Source organism: Neomonachus schauinslandi, chromosome 2 (assembly GCF_002201575.2).
Source record: "Neomonachus schauinslandi chromosome 2, ASM220157v2, whole genome shotgun sequence".
Taxonomy (NCBI): Eukaryota; Metazoa; Chordata; class Mammalia; order Carnivora; family Phocidae; genus Neomonachus; species Neomonachus schauinslandi.
In genome coordinates, this window is record NC_058404.1 from 12,281,969 (window position 1) to 12,304,053 (window position 22,085).

Consider the following 22,085-nt stretch of genomic DNA (forward strand, 5'->3'; position numbering starts at 1 on the left):
ACTGCAAAAACTATCAATATATAGTGAATTAATATATCCATTAATGAATGGACCCCATTATGTAACTTTCATTTCAGCTAGGTCATTGCTTAAAACATGGTAAATATTTTAATATCAATTCACATGCTGCAGAAAAATGTAGAATTCCAATCAGACAAATTGAATTTAAATTCTGGTACTTCTCCTTACTTATCTAAAATGTTGGGGAAATTACTTCATACATCAGAATTTTTTCTTCTTTATATATTACAGACAAAACAATACATTCTTATTTAGATTGAACATTAAATAGTATACAAATAATAATCTTCATATAGTAGACATTCAATAAATATAAGTTCCCTTCCACTGTACCCTATAATCTCAAATAAAATGTCTGGATAGCATTTTTTTTATGATTTCCAAAATAAATAAATAGATAAATGCACTCATGACTTGAAGAGACTCAGTTATCATAAAAGGCAAATGCTTTGGTTAATAGACTGAAGACCTATTGTAAAATGTAATAAGAATTTCATTTCCATATTTTTGTTGACTAGGAATGACAAATTGTAAAACATATATCAATACTCTTTCTCCTGTACTCATTAAGTGATTATGATACTCTTTTACAGTTAGCCTGGTTTTCACTTCTGAATCTTTCTTAACATCTTTTTTCTTATTTGGTTATCAAGAAGCATTGAGATTCCTACATGAGTTAAAAGTTTATAGTCAATAGGGCGCCTGGGTGGCTCAGTTGGTTAAGCGACTGCCTTCAGCTCAGGTCATGATCCCAGGGTCCTGGGATCGAGTCCCGCATCGGGCTCCCTGCTCTGCGGGGAGCCTGCTTCTCCCTCTCCCATTCCCCCTGCTTGTGTTGCCTCTCTCGCTGTGTCTCTCTCTGTCAAATAAATAAATAAAATCTTTAAAAAAAAAAAAGTTTATAGTCAATAGAGGTTACTCAACAGCCCTGGGTGGGACAATTTGTTAGATGAATAGTTAAAAGTCAAAAGTCTTATAGTTACTGAAATAACTATAAGAAATTCTCATATGTAAAGTTTCCTTCAGCCAAATAGTAAACTCTGTTCTGATAGCCATAATTTTTCAGTCACTTGAATGCAATTTTAATTCTTAGGATCCTAAGGCTATTTAAATAGGATATATTTTATTTGTAAATAGCATTTAGAATTAATAGACTTGACTGAGTATTGCAGGAATCACGTTTTGAATTTGAAACTTTAAATGAAAGAATAGCAAGGAATGTAGAAAAATAACATTATTAACTGGTAAGAAGAGAACAAAGTATGAATTACTGAGTACAAACTGTGCACAATTTATGGTACTAAATGTTTTGTGTGTTAGATGGTATTGAATCCTTATGACTAACCTATACTTGGAACTATCTTACAGATAACAGGATTGAAGTGTAAAGGAAGTTAAGTTCCTAAAGTTAGGAAGGGATTGATCTGGGTTTTGAACACATCGGTCTTTTATTCCAAAGCTTCTGCTCTCTCTTCTATATTTTATGCTGTTAACAAAACTAGATCTGAATGAAACAATTAGCTGTCTAATCTTGGTTCATTCATTTTATTAACTCATTCTATCCAAAATTTCCTTTTCTGTAAGTCTGATAAAATGGAATAAATGCCTGTGATGAAGGGTAGCTGTAAGTTCACAGAACTTTAGTTAGAAACCAGTATCTCCTGGTATCATCTGAAACTGAGCCCCAGTTTTTTAGGCATAAACATAGTAATAAAGCAGTAATAATAAGAGTAACTATAATTTATTGCTTTTGTGGGAGTCAGGAAAAATGTGAGCAATTCTCATTAGATGCAAACAAGGAACAAGGTGAATCAAATTGAAAAATAAAAAAGAAACAGGGCATAGGGGCTTAGGATAAGAGTTCAGAATTGAGATATTTCAGAACATAATTTGCAGATGCTACAAAAACAACACCACTTATGGAACTGGCTATACTTATGCCTAATGAGATTTTATTTCTTTAAATGCACTTATTTTTATCACTTCTGAGGGACATGTCTCGTTAGGGAAATAAATTTACCATTTAAAATAGATGTTAGTTGGAAAATAGAATTCTTTTATAGAATTTCACATTACTGTCAACTTTTCTAAAGCAGACCTCTCAGATGAAAAGAGAAGTGCGTATTTTTCTCCTGATGATTTGTTATTTATTTAATGCTGACATTTCTCTTAAAATATTCTGCATTTCTATTTTTTGGACCACATCAGTTGTACCACACTCTCTTCTCTTGTGCTTTGCCTCTCAACAATAATGCTTAACACTTTAATAGAACTGCTTATTTATAGGATAGTCTTCTTTAATGGGCTTTTAGCTCTTCGAGGGTGGGGACTGTGTTGTATTAGTTGTTTAATCCTGGGTATAGAGCTTAGTAACTGGGTGTAAAAAATAATCAATGTTTATAGAAAAGAAAAGGAAAGAAGTCAGTAATTGACCTCCAGATACCATAATAGTTAGTTTGTTGTCAATTCAAATGGCTGCACAATCCCAGCATATTATGTAATTTTGATCATGGACCATGTAAACTATCTGTATTTAAATGGAAATGATCTTCATCAACAGATGCTCAAGGTCAGTGAAACCAGAGCATTTCATACAGGCAAGTGGTCCTCGGCAGGGAAATAACTTCTCCCTAAACAAGTGTAAGGCTTGTGTTCATATTGAAGTGAGTAATGGTGCATAACTCACATAGTAATGTTAAAATTTTCCATATTCTGAGGAAATGTTTCTCCAGGAACATAATTAGAATACCTGTTTCATTTGTTCAAATGCACGGATATCTTGGCTTGTTGGGAGTCACTAACCACTCACTGGATAAGCAACGACTTTCCTATGTTCACTGTGTTAATAGGAAACACAAGGGCACATTTCTTAAGCAGACATTTAAATATATAACTTGATTATTAATTCAATCAAATTATGGGTGATGTCTATTATCTGTATAAATAGATGTAAAAAGCATATATATGTGAAAGAAGCATTGATGTGGAAAACGCTACAATAACAAATCTTATTATAAGAAAGAATTTTGAAATAACTTGCCAGGAGGGTAATGACCTCAATTAAATTTTATGTGAAATAATAATTGGCAATTTTAATAAAGGAACCCTACTGCAAATTGCATATTTGATAATATAATATTTTGGTAGTTCTTATTTCCCTTTGGCTTGCATTTATATTAAATAAAAATCTTTGAGATAATCAAGGAAGATTTATAATTTAAAGAGCTTTTCCTTTCAACATACTCAAATAGATTTTAAATAGTTTTAAATTCAAAAGGATGTAGAAAAGAAGAATAATCTTCTTGGAGATATTTATTCTATCAGTGAAGGAAAATAATGAAGTATAAAAATGTGCAGTGAATATCAAAGTGACGCAAGTCTACGAGGAGAGAAATTGCAAGCCACAGTACTTAAAGACATTTCAGGGAAAGAAACACATTGTGTGTGAATCATCTGGAAAACACTAAATTGAATTAATGCTTTCTGATGAATATAATCTATTCCCATGTTTGTATGTCATTGTTTGTGCTGATGGATTTTTAAAAACTATTTTATAATGGTTACACATTTTTTGAACATGTTTGTATGTCATTTGTGCTTATGGATTTTTAAAAACTATTTTATAATTTTTTTTAATATGCTTTACATGAAGCACTCATATGTAGTTCTGAGTTTAGATACCTTCACCATTCAGCTAGGAAAGGTTTTGTTTCTATCACTACAAACAAAAATTTTCTCTGTTAAACAATGTTGAAATACATAATACAAGAGGAACGCTGTGCACACTTAAATGTTTAAATTAAGTTTCAAACCAGCAAAACCTGAATTGTGATGTTCATTTCCTTCAGCCTTTAAAAAAGTCCCCTGCACTGATTTTTCTGTGGCATAATGTGAATTTTATCCTGGTTCGGGATGAAGCCTGTAAACCCACGGGGAAGGGCTCGATAGGCTTTTCTGTTATTGACGTGGCATAGTTCTTCTCAGTTGGTGCTCAGTATTGTTATCCAAAAAAAATAACGAGGCCAGCTTGGAGGGAAATGGGCAGTAAGCACTGGCAGGCATGTTTGAGGGGATTCAAGAGACACGTTAATAACCTGGTTTAAAAACACCAAGGGTGCTCACACTGCCCATGTATAAAATATTTTCAGACTCACTGACGTTCACCAAAGACTGTATTTCAATTGTATGCCACCCTGCCACATTTTGCATCAAATTACATGTTCTTTGCATTTTGGGATTTTAACCAGCTATATTTTGAGGAACCATATAGCATTATCCCTACCATAGTGAGTTCTCTTTGCTGCCGAATAGGGTTTGCACACATGACGCCAATATTAATAAGTGAAACGTGATGAATAGCAGGTGTATCTTCTAGGACGCTCACCATTCTGGTGGTTCTTTTCTGGACACACTCTAATTTATCCTTCTTAAAACATGCCATCCGAAGAAACCATAATATTCTAGATGTACCCTGAAAAATGCAGAAATGGATGCAAACTTTTTTTTTTCTTTTTTGTATTCTGGATATGAGAAACCTATAAAGGCTGCTTGAGACTCTGCTAACCTACTTAGTAATCCTATCTCGCTATCGGTACATGGCATTTGTCGTCATTTTCTGGGAGTTGAATCCAATCTCCAGGGAAGTTAATAATGACCCTCACTGCTGAATGCATCTATCAGAGTTACCATGGCTATGACCACGGGGACCACCAGTGGAGCTCAAAGTGTCAGGTCAGTTAGGAGCAACTCAAATTTCTCTTCTGGGATTTTTCTAATACATGTACTGCTTAATTGTGGTAACATTGATAGAAATATCCGAAAACCCCGCACCATTGTATACCATTCCAATGGAGAGAAGCTTTAGACTCAGAAATTTTGCCTTAATAAGTTAGGCAGTGAATAGCAATCTAGTAATTTGTCCTCATGTGGAACTTTTTTTTTTTTTTTTTTTTAAGTATGCTCCTCCCCCAAGGTGGGGCTTGAACTCATGGCCCTGAGATTGAGTCGTGTGCTCTACTGACTGACCCAGGCAGGTGCCCCCAACTTTAAAAACAATGTCTAGGTGTGTTGGTATTATGAAGTCATACACCGTTCTATTTCCAGAAAATGAAAACTTTGATTATGATTATTTAAAGAGGCATCGAATGTAAACCAGGAGATTTTTTTTAATGTGACTTGTTCAGTTATAAATAAGCTCATATGACGAAGAGACCCTAAAATAGCAGCAGTTATATTATTGAAATGAGTTATTTGGGAGACCCACTGGTGGTCTACCATTACCCTCACTGTTCCCTGAAGACACACGCGCGCGTGTGCACACACACACACAGACACACCATTCCATAGAATTTTGAGAGTAAACTGGGCCCAGTGTGCACGGGGGTAGCTAGACTCTTGTAGCACTCTCAAGATGAATTAAACCAAAGCCTATTTAATGAAACTGAGGGATATTTTGTCCCCCAGAGGATATTTGGCTATGTCTAAAGACATTTTAGTTGTTAAAACGAGGGGAACACCACTGGCCTTGAGGGGGTAGAGACCAGAGCAGCTGGTAAACATCCTGCAAAGCACAGAAAGTCCCCCACAACAAAGACTTATCTGGACCAAATGTCAGTAGAGGTGAGGTTGAAAAACTCCAACTGAGACACTTAAGTTCACAGCTGAGCGTATTGAGTTGGCTCAACCAGAGTCTGTTCGAAGGCGGTCTTAGAGCAAACCCTGTTGTGAACCAGACTGTGTTCTTTTGGTATCTGCAGCATGCCTGAATGAATCCTTCATAACCAGACATATTTTTTGTCTGAATTGCTATCTCATTTAGGTGGTTTACTGTTACTTGCTAGTCACAATTTTGTGTGTCTGTGTGTGTGTGTGTGTTTTTCCCCCTAGATTGTCGTAATGAGTTATGTTATTTCTGCCTCTCAATTCCTACCAAGATTCCCCAAGTTTTGCTGAAAAACTTTCATCTAACTAGTGCAATACCCCCTAACTCTTCCCTCTGCCTTCTGGACCCCCGTCACATACCATGGCCCCGGGAGTGCACCTTTGTAGAGCTGTCAAAATCATCTGTCCGAAAAACAGGTCTCACCTTGTCAAACTCACTTGCTCTCAAACCCTGATTGGCTGCCCACTGCCATGCTGATAAAAAGCCAGCCATTCCCTTTGGCATAGCAGAGCAAACCCTGTGTCACCTGACCCCCTCAGGCCTGCCCCACCTCATCACTCATTCCTTTAGTCAGGCATGGCCACTGTGTCAAAAGGGAGTTCCTGGAGTTTTCTGCACAAGACAAGCATCTCTCACCTTGCTGACTTTATTGCAACCAGCCTCCATGTTTGTGGGTTTTTTTCTTCACCCTCCCACCTCTCCAACTCCCACCTGGCTCATTTACAGTTTCTTTGTGGAAACTCCTGTGATCTTCCCAGGTAGGGTTCTCTCCTCGAGTAGCTGGTGGATATTGCTGTCAGTGGATGTTTTTTCCCATGTTGTTTTCCAAGCAGCTTTCTGTGTTTGGGTTTGTCATTTTTCTGTTGCAAGTGAATTAAATTGATCTCAATGGAATAATATGCTCTAATTTATTTACAGAATAATTTTAGAATTATTTTGTCTACAATTTATGATAATCATTACAAGAAAATTTATCTTTCTTTTTTCCCCTCTTTACTAACCTATTTAGATGAGTTCAGATTCCTAAGGATTCAAAGACCTGTAGATGTTAAAAAATGCAGTCTATTTCTAACTACTAGTATTGTGTGAATTCCAAATTTACTTGTGGTCCAAGACATGGCTGAGTGTAGAGGAAACAAGTGATAATATATGTTTTTTAAGATTTATTTATTTATTTTAGAGAGAGAGAAAGAGCGAGCATGTGTGAGTGTGAGGAGGGGCAGAGGGAGAGGGAAAGAGAGAGAAGCAGATCCCTCTCTGACCTGGGAGCCCCACAAGGGCCTCCATCTCATGATCCTGAGATCATGATGCGAGCCAAAACCAAGAGTAAGCCGCTTAACCAACTGAGCCACCCAGGTGCCCCATGAATGATAATATTGGTAATAACAGCTAATATGTACTGAGCAACTACCTTATTCAGGTGCTGTGCTTAGAAAGATATGTTATATTCTCATCTACTCTATGAAGTAGAACCATATGCCCAGTTTAAACATTTGTACACTGAGACACTGAGAATTCAATCACATTTCTGAAAAGTGCCCAGGTAGTACATGAAGGAGGCGGTATTCAGTCTGCTCAAGAGCTTTACCTTTTGATCAATATTTTCTGGAGCACCTCCATGCCAAAAACTCCAGTTTTAAACTCAAAAATGATTTCTTGCTAGTGACTCCTTAGTGATGATTAAATAAATGTACATAAAGCACATAGTAAGTATACAACAAAGGTTAACTATTAGATTTATTATTAAGCCTTGAGATAAAAATAAGTAATATACTTTGGATTAGTTTTCCATCATAAATTTAGGACAGCAAACATCCCCTCTCTAAATGTAAATGATTTTAATAAGGATAAAATATGTGTGAGCATTTTGAAAATTATTGTACAACCAATCAAAAAAAAATTGTTATCCTTGGACAATGGCACTATAGTACATGACTTATCTAAAATGTAAAATATCAGAGCACCTGGGTGGCTCAGTTGGTTAAGTGTCCAACTCTTGGTTTCGGCTCAGGTCATGTTCTCATGAGATGGAGCCCCATGTCGGGCTCCACACTCAGTGGGGAGTCTGCTTCTCTCCTTCTCCCTCTCCCTCTGACCCTGCCCCCCACACTCTCTCTCTCTAATATAAATCTTTAAAATAAAATAAAATGTAAAATAACATATTTGCCATTTGTCTATAAGGGAAGAATAACAGAATCAGACTGATTATTTGAGGGACTGATTATTTGAGGGCTTGGGAAAGTGTATGCATATAGGCTGAGCATAGCCCTTGAATGTGGTGTTCAGTTGTTTCGACATAAGACAGGGTGGTAAGATGAGACTGTTCTAAAGGGCACACCTTCTAGATAGTGCCAGTTCCCAGGATTGTGACCCGTGGACTGATTCCAAGAGTGGCAAATGACCAAGGTCCATTTTGAAAACCGAAAGTTCAAAAATGTTTGTTTTCCCATTGGCCCCTAGGCAGGCATTTGATTACCTTCAAGAGAAAATCATTTCTGGCTTTAGGTCCCCATTATGTACTTTTCCTAAGTCAACCCTCTTTTTAAACACTTCACATATTTTTCCTAAATTGATGAGCCAGGGGAAAAAAAAAATGTCACCTAAATTTTATAGGTTGCCCTACCGTATTATAAAAACCACACTTGAGAACCCAACATTTGCCTCAAGAATCCCTGCCCCAGTCACTACAGTGGGAAGTGAGAAAATGGTCAGTCCTTTCCAAGCAGGACTTTGCATGCTAACCCAAGAGGAGGCGTCAGTTAAAGAGTACCATCACGCAGTTAACCTGGCATCCCTCGGGACTCACTGAGGCTCTCCTGAATGCATAAGCAGTTACACGTTCAGGGGCTGCCAAGGCAGACCCTTATTGGAACTCTGCCGGAGGAGTCCTGTGGAAGTGTTCTTCAGAGAGCTCACCTGGGAAAGCAGTTCCTAATTTGCATTTAACAGTAAAGCTATTACTTTCCCTTGACTTGCAATTGGTGTTGACCCTGATGACTGTCTAATTGACAACAAAGTGGTTCGTAACGCTGACCTCTTCTTACCTGCAAAGAGAGACTTTAGCAGGATTGATTGAGTGGAATCTTGCACAGCTGAATTAGGCAGTGGTTTTTCCTTAACTGCTGCAGGCTTAACTTGCCAGGGTCCACGCCAGGCTTCGCTTGAGACATACAGTCATGAAATCAGATCACTCCTGCAGCAGGTCAGGAGCACGCTTCCCATTTTCTCCCTTTTGCGCTTTCAGTTTCAGTTTGACGTTAAGATTCTTATGCATCTTTCCAATAATCGAATCTAAAATAATATATACTGTCTCAGTTTTGGTGCAGGGTCTGGATATTTTGGATCAAAACATTATTGTGCATAACTGAGAGAAAAAAAAACGTTTCCCTAATTATTGTCCTTTATTTAACAAAATAAAATTGTATTGAAATACCTGTGTAACAACAACTGAACTCTAAGTATGGTCTTAAAAACAACTCATATTGAGGAATATGTTAGAAATGTAGATCTGATCTATTTTTTTAAAAAATCATGAATGCATTTTAAATACAGGTTAACATAACACCAATTTTAATTTTAAGCCAAATTATGATAATTACTATATTACAGAGGTCATTTGCAAATGGTTGGAAGCCAAATAAATCTGTGTCTGAATCCCGCCTCTGCTATGGGTAGTTTAAGCAAATTCTTAAACATGGTTAGCCTTCATTTTCTTATCTTTAAAATGGTACTATAGGGGTGCATGGTTGGCTCAGTTGTTGTCTGCCTTTGGCTCAGGTCATGATCCCGGGGTCCTGGGATCGAGCCCCGCATCGGGCTCCCTGCTCGGCGGGAAGCCTGCTTCTCCCTCTTCCAATCCCCCTGCTTGTGTTCCCTTTCTCTCTGTGTCTCTCTGTCAAATAAATAAAATCTTGAAAAAAAATAATAAAAAAATAAAATGGTACTATAATACCTGCCCACTGATATTAAGCATTAAGTAAAACAATAAATAAATGTGCTCATTTCAATACTTGACAAATAGTAAGGTCTAAAATGTCATAGATATTATGATTAATAGAATATTCTTGGCACATCTGGGTGGCGCAGTCGGTTAAGCATCTGACTCTTGATTTTGGCTCAGGTCATCTCAGGGTCATGAGATGGAGCCCTGCATCAGGCTCTACGCTCAGCAGAGAGCCTGCTTGAGATTGTCTCCCTCTCCTTCTGCCCCTCCTTTCTCGCTCTCTCCCTCTCAAATTAATATTTTTTTTAAAAAAAGGATATTCTCTTTTCGTCCTGAATAGACGAAAGATTCTAAGATTATTTACAGGTTAAGAAGCAGCTTGATATAGAAAATGTTTCTTACAGTTTGTTCTTAACTTTCTAGCTGGTCCCAGCTTTCTTAGTCACAGCAAGGCTACCTTTTCCTCTGATACTCTCCTATAGCCAACAAATGCTATACCACATCTTTCTCTTTCGTCTTCTGCTGTCTTTGCATTTAGCCACAGCGGAAGAACAAATCCGTTACATTTCTGGTTTCCCACATGGAATTGGGAGACTACAGTGAAAAACAATCTGTCCCATAGCTGGGACTCCTCCTTTGGCAATTAAAGCAAGCTTCTCTCCACCTGACCATCTTTACCTGCCTGTTGTGTTAATATATCTTTCTTGTTCCAAGTGGCCAGTTAGTAACATCCTAATGTAACATACTTCAAACTGAGATGTATAGAGATCTCGATTTTTTACTGGGCACTATTCTATAAAGCTTTAATTTGGAAAATTTCAAACATTTGAACAGTCGACAACATAGGATAATGAACCCTACCTCCCAGACCCAGTAACTGTTAAGATGCTGTCACTCTTGCTATTCTTAGGGGCTCCTTACCCCAGCCCTATTTTGCCAAACCTTTTTTTTTTTTTAAAGATTTTATTTATTTATTTGACAGAGAGAGAGACAGCAAGAGCAGGAACACAAGCAGGGGGAGTGGGAGAGGGAGAAGCAGGCTTCCCGCGGAGCAGGGAGCCCGATGTGGGACTCGATCCCAGGACCCTGGGATCATGACCTGAGCCGAAGGCAGACACTTAACAACTGAGCCACCCAGGCGCCCTTGCCAAACCCTTTTAAAGTAAGTCCTGGCCATCTTGTCTGTTTACTCCTACATATGTCAGTGTAAATCCTTAAAAAAAAAAAAAAGTTCCACTTAACTAAATTTATAAGATACCCTAATATCTGCTAATACATAGCTCACATTCAGTTTCCCCAGTTGTCTTAAAATTATCTTTTTAGAGCTGGTCTGTTTGCATCATGATCCCAATAAGGTTCACACATTACATTTGATTTTTATGTTTCTTAAGTACTTTTAATCTGGAGAACTGTCCCCTCTCTCCTTTTCTCTCATGCCATGGACTTGTCAAAGAAACCAGGTCTGTTACTCTATCAAATTTCACACATTTCAGATTTGTGTTTGTTTCCTGACAGTGTTATTTAACTCATTTCTCTCTCATTTCTTATAAACTGGAAAACAGCTCCGTAGTGTAGACTGAACCTAAGGTCAACTTTTTTGTCAGTGATACTTTTCTTTGCATTTTGAAAATTGAAGAATGTTTAGTCAGGAATGGTATCTGTCATCTTAGAATCAAATTCACAAATACCAATGGGTAATATTTACATGTGCTTATGGTCACCGGTTCCTGTGGTAATACCATCTTTATAATTATGAGAAATGAAAAAAGTACGTGTGTATGTGGGCGCCTGGTGGCTCAGTTGGTTAAGTGACTGCCTTCGGCTCAGGTCATGATCCTGGGGTCCTGGGATCAAGTTCCGCATGGGGCTCCCGGCTCGGCAGGGAGCCTGCTTCTCCCTCTGACCCTCTCCCCTCTCATGCTGTTTCTCACTCTCTCTCTCAAATAAGTAAATAAAATCATTTAAAAAAAAAAGTACATGTGTATGTATGTGTATAAAAATAAAGTATTTCTCCTTTCTATCTTTGGAGGAATAAATTGGCTGTTAACTTTATCTGTGTCTGTAATTGAGAAGGAGATCAAAAAGTTTCCTCTCTCATATCATTCATTCATTCAACACCATATATTGAGTTTTTGATTTTGGACAGGGTCTCTGGTTAGTGCTAAATATAAAACAAACAAACAGAAAAACATGATTTGATCCTTAGCCACAAGGAATTTGCAGTCATATAATAAAGAAACTCATTAGTATAGAATTTGTTCCTAGGGTGCTATACCAGTTGGATTATATACCAACTGTGATCCATGAAACAGTACTTAAAAAAAAAAGACATTTCTGACATAGTTTATTATAGTTCTAACAGTATATTTGTTGTGTAAACATGATAGTAAAACAGTAGAAAAGTGAAAAATTAAACCAACTGTCTGGTCTACATTGTATGAAAAATATCTATAGTAAGTGTATCTAGTAAATGTATTAGTAAATATTTGTTGAATATATTACTGAATGAGTTAAATTATTGTTTTTTAATTGTGCTGTAGTACATAGATATAAGAAAATCTAAGGAATATAGTCTAAAATGTACCAATTACTAAACTTTGTTTTACATTTGCATAAAATTAACCTAAATCAGATGATTCAATTTAAGAACTGAATATTAATTATGGAAAGTAGTATCCAGATAGGTATTATAGGAGTTTAAATATTAAAGAAAATCCTTAAACTCAATGAATTTTTGAGTAGCTCAAAATAAGCCAAGTACATAGAGAACTATGTAGCATTCCGTAATTTCCCAACTTCTCACATAACCTAAAATATGGAAAATATATGTTAAATATCATAACTTACGTGAAATGTAAACTACTTTTTATTGTAATACAAGCAGGAAGAAATGACAACCATTTAGAATAAGAAAAACTTCCAAGAAAGATTTTGAAGCATAGATTCTTTGAAAAATAGATGTAACTTCAGTGGGGTAAATATTCTAGTATATTCAAGTATTCATAGGTTTCTCAGGAAATACTAGAAGTCTTAATTTTACCAGAACATGGGGATCATAAAGGTAAGTCCTAAATAATGAGATTTTAATTATCATTTGAGATCTTTTTTTGAAGGGCCCTAAATGCCCTTGGATGTAGACAGTATAGGGCCATAAAAGATTTCCAAAAAGGAGGATAGTTGTGTTCGAATCAGTAATTTTAGTGAACTTCTCTGGAGGTGGTTAAAAATTAAAAAACAAACTATATCTATCTATCTATCTATCTATCATCTATCTATCTAGGATAGACCAAGACCCTAGGTTGTTTGGGGGAGAGGGGAGCACCTGGTTGGCTCAGTTGGTTAAGTGTCCAACTCTTGATCTCAGCAGCTCAGGTCTTGATCTCAGGTTTGTGAGTTTAAGCCCCACATTAGGCTCCACTCTGGGCGTGGAGCTTACGTTAAAAAGTTAGCCTGGTGATGGGTATTAAGGAGGGCACGTTCTGCATGGAGCACTGGGTGTTATACGTAAACAATGAATCATGGAACACTACGTCAAAAACTAATGATGTAATGTATGGTGATTAACACAACATAATAAAAGAATTAAAAAAAAAAAAACAGAAGAACAAGAAAAGTAAAAGACCCTAGGTAGGGGGTCGTTATAACTGGTTGCGCAACTCTTGGTCATTTCTCAGAATAATTCAGTACAGGATTTGCAAACTAATACTTACAGGGTTCCAATGGCTCATGGGCAATGTTGTTAATAAACCATCACCTGCACCTGTGGGATACCTTTTAGCACCAGTCATCTTTACAGCCTTGACCTGAGCCCATGATTTTGCACACAGTGTCTACATCCAGATTGACCATATGTGATGGTCAGCTAACTTACTACACAAGTCCCCCATCCAAGGAAATAAGTAGCTGAAATGTGGCCCGCAGTACACTCACTTGAGTCTTGGTCCCCTCACCCTTGGCACAGGCCCATGACCATCTGTTAGAAGGAAAACCTTGTGTGAATCTCTACACGTTACTCCAGTGCTGGGGGCCTTATTAAATGTTATTTATCTGTTCACACTATATTGGGTCACCACCATGATGGTTAAAGATTAAACAAACAAAAATATGTTCACTGCTCTTTTGCAATCCATAGGCTCCTAGTTTGGATCCCTGATTGAAAGGCTACAACCTAGGAAATGTTGTATGAAGCACAGAAATCAAGAAATTTGTAGAGAAGCTGCTTAGAAAGTGAATAAGAGTGCATTTTGAAACATGTTAATAGAGAGGACAGGTGGAAATGGCAAATAGGCCATTGCAAATGTATTAAAAGCTCAGGAAGGGAGATTAAAAAAAAAAAAAAACTAGGGAAATATAATTAAGTGTCGTAAGTATGGTGATCAGAGTTGTAACTACAGATAAGAGAATAAAAACAACCAGGGGGAAAGCATATATGGGAGAGAATATAAATTGTGTAACTTTGGCTGTTTACTAATACATAGTTGAGAAAAAGCAGAAATACTAGGAATGTGTGAGAGAACATGCAAATATTCAAAATCATGGTTTCTTGTCAGGCTATTAAATGTTCATCACTATTTTCACACATCTTGATTTAAATTTCCTACAATGTGACTGCATTTTAAAAAAGTTACCAGGCCTTGAGAGAAAAGAGAAAATCACAATAACAAGGTATTACATTTTTACACATTTTCAAATCTACACACTGAAAATCTTATTTGGCTACAGACTATAACATATATCTTAATCCAATCTTTGGCTTAAACTCAGACTGTTTCTTTAGCATGCTTAGAAGTAAACTTTTAAAAATGCAAAAGTTATCTTCATAACTTCTCTCCTTAATTTTTTTTCAAAATATATTTATTTTAAAAATTTTGCAAGATTTTGTTAAAATTATAGGTACACAATTTTAAACCTTGAAATATATTTTTAATCAATTTAAACCATGGAGAATCAACATTCTGGGTTTGGTTACTGCTACTTGCAGCATTATTTGTTTTTTTTGTTTTTTTTTTTTATTTAAAGATTTTATTTATTTATTTGAGAGAGAGAACGAGATAGAGCAGCATTATTTGTTACACCAGGATTTATGGGTGATAGGGAGGTAAGATTGCTAAAGAAAAAAAGAGAGAGAAAGATTTTAGTTAACTATTTACCATTTGCTGATACCCCAATTTTTCTTTTCTTTTTTTTTAAGACTTTATTTTTTTTAGAACAGTTTTAGATTCACAACAAAATTGAGAGGAAGGTATAGATATTTACCACCTTCTCCCACCTTCTCCCGCACATGCCCAGCACCCCATGCCCATAATATCAAGGCCCTCTGTGAAAGGGCCACATCTGTGATAACTGATGTACCTATATTGATGCATTGTTATCACCCAGAGTCTAGAGTTTGTATTAGGGTTCACTCTTGGTGTTTTACATTGTATGAGTTTGGACAAATTCATAATGACATGTCTCCATCACTATGGTACCATATGGACTAGTTTCATTGCCCTAAAAATCCTTCATATTCTACCTGTTCATTCCTCTTTTTCCGCTCAACCTCTGGCAACCACTGATAGTGTTACTGTCTCCTAGTTTTGCCCAATCCACAGTGTCATATAGTTGGAATTGTACAGTATGTAGCATTTCAGGTTGGCTTCTTTCACTTAGTAATATGCATTTAAGCTTGATAATGTGTTCCTTTTTATTGCTAAATAATATTCTATTGTCTGAGTATACCACAGTTTGTTTATCCATTCACCTTCTGAAGGCCACCTTAGTTGCTTCTGAATTTTGGCAGTTATGAACAACGCTGCTATAAACATATGCATGCATGTTTTTGGGTGAATGCCAAGTAGTGTAATTGCTAGATTGTATGGTAAAAATATGTTCAGTTTTTGAAGGAAACCACCAAACTGTCTTCCACAGTAGCTGGATGATTTTGTATTTCTGCTAGCAATGAATGAGCATTCCTTTTGCTCCACATCTTCACCAGCATTTGGTGTTGTCAGTATTTTGGACTTTGGCCATTCTAATAGGTATGGGGTAGTATACCTATGCATACCTATCACTACAATGTGGTAGTATCTCATTGTTTTCATTTGTATTTCCCTGATGACAAATGATGTAGAGAAGTTTTTCATATTATTTGCAATTTGTGTATCTTCTTTGGTGTGTTGTCTGTTGAGGTCATTGATCCATTTTTAAATTGGATTGTTTTTCTTATTGTTGAGTTTTAAGAGTACTTTATATATTTTGGATAAGAGTCCCTTATCCGTTGTGTTATTTGCAAATATTTTCTCCCAGTCTGTGGCTTGTCTTCTCATTCTCTTGATGTTATTTTTCACAGAGAAGTTTTTAATTTTAATGAAGTTCAGCTTATCCTTATTTTTTTTGTCAATCCTACTTTCTTATATCTAGAAAGTCATTCCCAAACTCAAGGTCATTTAGATTTTCTCCTAGGTTATCCTGTAGGAATTTTATAGTTATGCATTTTACATTTGGGTCTATAATCCATTTCAAGTAATTTTTTGTGAGGGATGTAAAGTTCATTTGTTTTGCATATGGACATCCAATTGTTCTAGCACCACTTGCTGAAAAGACTCTCTGTTCCTTTGTCAAAATCAGTTGACCACAATTGTGTGGTGTGTTTCTGGGCCTCCATTCTGTTCCATTCAAATATTTCTCAGACAACCAATCTTACTTTTCTGGTGGTAAATATTTGTCATAGTGTTTTGAGGATAGATAGAATTTAAGAGGGCAAATAGAATTCAACACAAGAACTGCACCTCAGTTATGGAGAGTAGTATTAAGACAGGCATTACAGAAGTCTAAGGAGTGAAACATATAGTTCAATTTGTATGGTGGTAAATCAAGTGAGTTTTGATAAGTGAGGTGATACTGAAAGTGGAACTTAAAGGATAAATAAAATTTGACATTCATTTCATTCATCCATCAAAAATTTGCCAAACCCCTCCAAGAGCCAAATGTTGTTGAATTAATAGGCAAACCACTGCCAGTCAAAGTGACATAGTTCCTGTCCTCATAAAGTTTACATTCATGAACAAGAAGTAAACAATAAATAAGTTGTCTATAACATAATGTTAGGTATAGATAAGTGCTATGAAGAAAACACTACCCACTAATCACATAAAAAAAATATATGAACATAATGGTATTTTAGAAAGGGTGATTGATCAGGAAGGTTCTCTGAGGAATTGATCCTGAAAGGAAAGAGGAAAATGCAAATGGGGAATGTGGATTCTAGGCAGAGAAGACAAGTATAAAGGCCATGAGACAGGAATATGCTTAATTTTGAGGACCATCAAGGAGGTCAATAAACTACAGTGCAGTATATAAAGGAAGAAATAATAGGAATGTAATCAGAGATCACATAAGATCTTGTCAGAGAAAACTATTGGTAAGGGGTGGTTTTAGCAGATGGGCTAAGGTATAGAAAGACTCATCCATGGGAATAAAAATAGGATGTTTGGAAAATCTCCAGCAATTCATTATCACTTGCATTTTACAAATGGGAAAGGATTAAGAAATAGCAGTGGGTAGATTTTAAGCAGCTTTAGAGGGGGAGCCATGCAAGGAGTTTGGGTTGGAGTAGGATGTGTCATATGTGAGTTTCAGCAGGATCACTGTGAGCGGAATGGAGAATCGGTTGGAGAGGGGTAAGATTGGAGGCCAGGAACCAGCTAGGAGATCATTAGAGCAAAATAAACAAATGAGCAGAATTGGAACAGAAGGGTAATCTTCTGGTCAACAAAAGCACATTTTAAGGTTCTAAAGAGCAAAACAAACAAACAAAAACCATGAATCCTTTAGTATCAGTGCCTTGCATACAAAAAGTGCTCAATATATACTTGAAGAAATTGGTTGGTTTAATTTGAAAGTTGTACTATATAAAAATAAAGATGGAGAAACCCTTACATAGTCACAAAGAAAAAACACAGTCCTCGGAAAAATAGTGGTTAAACTACAAACATGGATGCAAATATTCTAAAACAATGGGGAAGTGTACACTAGGCAAGAGTTCTATCAAAATTAGCTTAACTTGACAGTAAATGAATATAATGAAATTTTTATTGTCCTGAAACAGAATAATTCTGACACTTAGTGGTCAGTGTTGTTCAAAGTAATAGGGGAAATAAAGTTTTGATTAGTTGGATAAACTATAATGATAATTAAGACTTTGGAAGAAACCCTGCTGGTCATTGCAATCCATCAAATAATTCTACATAACTTGATGACTTTATCCAAGGCCTTTTCCATCCCTTCAGGCACAGTAAAAACCATTTGGAAACATTTCATGGAAGAGTAACACAAACAATTAAGGTATAATATGGCTAAATGACAGTTTAAAAATACTTAAAAGTCTTAATTGAAATGAGAACACTTCTAGGACTGGCTTGAGGTGGTAGAAGAATTACTTAGATTAATGTGAGTAAAATAAGAGATAATGGCATGAAATTAAGTAAATCATGCTGACCCTAGAGTTTGTGGATCATCAAACATACAAATGGCAGTATTAAAATCACTATTTCTTTGGAGGGTTTAAGTATAATGATATACTACTGAATGTTTCAGGGAGAAAATCCATTAGAATATACAGTAATGGGCATATTCAAACTTTTCAAATTATCCCTCCAAGTGATATCATATAGAAACAGTCATATTTTTTAAAGATATGGTTTCCTTTTGTAGTTCCTCGGTGAGACAAATTCAAGTTGAGTCATTTCGATGACAGTTTAAAATGCTCAAGAAATCAGGTATTGCCAATAACCTAGAGTCAAAATGATGCCTCACATCATCTGGTTGAAAAGAAAGAAATCAAAGCAAAACAAGTGACTGAACAGATGAAAAAATAATGAAATGAACATTTACATCTAGGGTTTCTAGTGTTTTCTCATTATCTTTGTCCAGTCTCTTATTTTGCTCAGAGAATGGTACGTGGTTGACTAAATGAATAAATGTCAAAAAGACGGGGAAATAATTTAGTCTGAAATAGTTCTCTGTAGAAGGAAATTATAAACAGTTATGGGTGAATTCATTATAAGTAGAGCCATTAACATTTGGGCATTAACAAAAATGTCGTATAGGTGTCCATGTTATACAAATACATATAATTTATTTATAAATAAAGAGGCACATAAATACTTATACTGGAGTTGGCTGTAGACTTATATGGTAAAGAGTTAACTCTCATCAAACCTTCATTACTCTCCCCCACATCCCCTGCTTTACAAAAGGCTCAGCAGCGAAACCTCTATCGATGGGGAATACAAAACAAAATACAAACTTCTCTAAATTAATTTATAACTAGTCCAGCAGCAATGTTAATATCTCAGAGCATAGCTCTGCACATTTTGCAGTGAGGTTTCTGACATCTTTATTCCAACCACAGCAAAATCAGTAAGTTTTCTTCCCCTTTCTCAAATGCTTGCTATTTTCAAACTCCTTACAGAGATAGTGAGATGCCAAATTCTGTTTATCCCATCCTTAAATATAATCAGATTAAAAAAAATTGAGGAATATCTAAAGAATAACAGGAAAAGTAAAGATAATGATTAAACATAGAAAAAAAGAATATATATAATAGATAGACTCCAGAGGAAAGAAAAATAATAAAAAAGAACAGAAGATAAAGATAATTTGAATAAAGAATGAAAAAAGTATATGTATATTATATATATATTTATATATATATATAGACTCGAGAGGAAAGAAAAATGGTAAAAAAGAACAAAAGATAAAGATAATATGCGTCAAAAACTCTGAAGGATGCGATTTTACCCTACTTGCCTTGACTAGTCTGCCATGATTCTGTGGATGCTGAAAGGGACATGAGACTTATGGGCCAGAAATAAAGGCCTGTTTATTCCTCACAGCAATAGCTATGGACAGAATATTGACATTTTCCTACCCATTTCTTAAGTCCCTATCCCCATAGGTTGATACTTATAGGGCCAAGTGATACCTGCCCCAAAATGGGTTGAGTTACAGGAGAGAAACTCTGATCTTAGGAAACCTTTATAATGGGCAATAAGCCTGCTTGACATTTTCAACAGAGTGAGTCAACATTATCTTCGCTATATTGGATAATAAACAAACCTACCTTTTTTTTTTTTTTTTTTTCCCCAAAAAGGGAGATTTTATCTTCAAAAACTTTTTTTTTTTTTAAAACATCCTTGAGAAGATAATACGGACTGAAAGAAGCCTGTGCCTCAGCTTACAAGATAGGCAGAAATGTGAGACTCTTTAAGAACATCTCTGAACACTATGCAACCAAAGAAAAATTTGGTAGGTCAGTGTAAGCATAGACTAAGAAAGGATGCTATGAAGAGGAAGAGGAGGTAACGGCTAAGGGGAGCTTTGGACTCTAGGTCCTGCTCCTCACTTACTGCTTTTTGCTCTCAGTGAGGAACAAGTCCATTAGGAAAATTCGCTGCAGCCATGGCTTTTAAAGACACCAGGAAGGGGCGCCTGGGTGGCTCAGTTGGTTAAGCGACTGCTTTCAGCTCAGGTCATGATCCCAGAGTCCTGGGATCGAGTCCCGCATCGGGCTCCCTGCTCTGCGGGGAGCCTGCTTCTCCCTCTCCCACTCCCCTGCTTGTGTTCCCTCTCTCGCTGTGTCTCTCTCTGTCAAATAAATAAATAAAATCTTTAAAAAAAAAAAAAAGACACCAGGAAGACACCCATGGGACCAGAGGTGGCGATTCACTGAATTAGAATTACTCTAACCAGCCCCAGTGTAAAATCTTTGGAGAAGGTATGTGCTGACTCCATCAGAAGCATAAAGGAAGGGGTGCCTGGGTGGCTTAGTTGGTTACGCGTCTGCCTTCAGCTCAGGTCATGATCCTGGAGACCCGCATCAGGCTCCCGGCCCAGTGAGGAGTCTGCTTCTCCCTCTCCCTCAGCTCCTTCCTCCATTTGTGCATGCTTTCTCTCTCTCTCTCAAATAAACAGATAAATGAATAAATAGAAAGTCTTAAAAAAAAAAAAAAGCATAAAGGAAAAGAATCTCAAAGTGAAAGGACCAGTTCAGATGCCTACCAAGACTCTGAGAATCACTGGAAGAAAAACTCCTTGTGGTGAAGGTTCTAAGACCTGGGATTGTTTCCAGTTACTCTACAAGCAACATGTTGATTTGCACAATCCTTCTGAGATTAAGCAGATTACTTCCATCAGCATTGAGCCAGGAGTTGAGGTTGAAGTCACTGTTGCAGATGCTTTCAAATCAACCTTTTTAATAAATTATCAGTTGTTTAAAAAAAGAAAGGGGGCTATGAAAAGTGGACAGAGAAGAAGAAAATTTTTTAGAACATAAAAATATGATTGAATTCTTTTTTAAAAAATGTAAAAGGGATGGAAAATAAAACTGGGAGAGTTTGCCAGAATGTAGAATATTTTTTAAAGCAACTTAAATATTAAACCATAAGAAATATGAGGATCAATCCAGTAAATTAAACCTTCAATGTATATAAGTTCCAGAAGGAAATGACAGAGATAGCAAAAGTACAAAAATTATCAAAGAAATAATACAAGAAAACTTTCCCAGAGCTAAAGATGTCTCAAATCCTCTTGCCAAATAGAATTAAACAAACCAACCAACAAACAAACAAAAAAACACCTCCCTGGCTGAAATGTGTAAAAGCGCAAGTTAAGAACAATTAAGATGACGTGCGGAATATAAGAATACAACAAAGCACCTGTAAATTTCAGGAAGAAGAAAAGCTATTCAAATAGTCATGGTCCAAACTTGAAGTACTTAAGATCAAATTTGAAAAGGAAGTTACTGGGTTTAAGAAAATATAATAAAATGGATATCAAACCTGAATGAAAATCTGACATAATAGAAACATAATGTTTCTTGTCTTGACAAGAAAAATACAATTTTATACTTTTGAAAATACTGTATACATAATAAATACACCAATTAGTAAAACCATGCTAGTAATTGATAGTCCAAAAATGAGGGAACGTTTATTTTGAGTGACTTCTAGAGAATCCATTGGAACCTTCTTCTTAGACTGGCTGAAAGGCCATGACTATTTTATCCTAGAAAAGGACATGTCACCCTAACACTTTGTAGTGAACGATATTCTCATAGTCAAAATGGTATAAATGCTGCTAAGTGATTTTCAATAATTTGAATTAATTTGTAAACAAATAATGTAACTATATGGTACAAAACCATGTGGATGTTATCAACTATTACAATGTAAAATTATGTGCAGCTGAAACATGCTGCTGGGAGGAGAGGTGGGGGAAAGTCAGGATCCCTAATTTCATCTTGCACCATCTTAGCTTGATTACGTAACACAGAGTTTTAATATATATATATGTATACATATATATATACGTATATATATATATGTATTTGTATATATTTGTATATATATGTATATATATATATGTATATATTTGTATATATATGTATATATATATGTATTTGTATATATTTGTATA

General features: G+C 36.0%; 1 pseudogene; it reads left to right on the plus strand.

Moving 5' to 3' along the window:
- The first annotated feature begins 17,265 nt into the window (after window positions 1-17,265).
- The window catches only part of LOC110584118, a 20,121-nt pseudogene continuing 15,301 nt past the window's right edge, over window positions 17,266-22,085 (plus strand).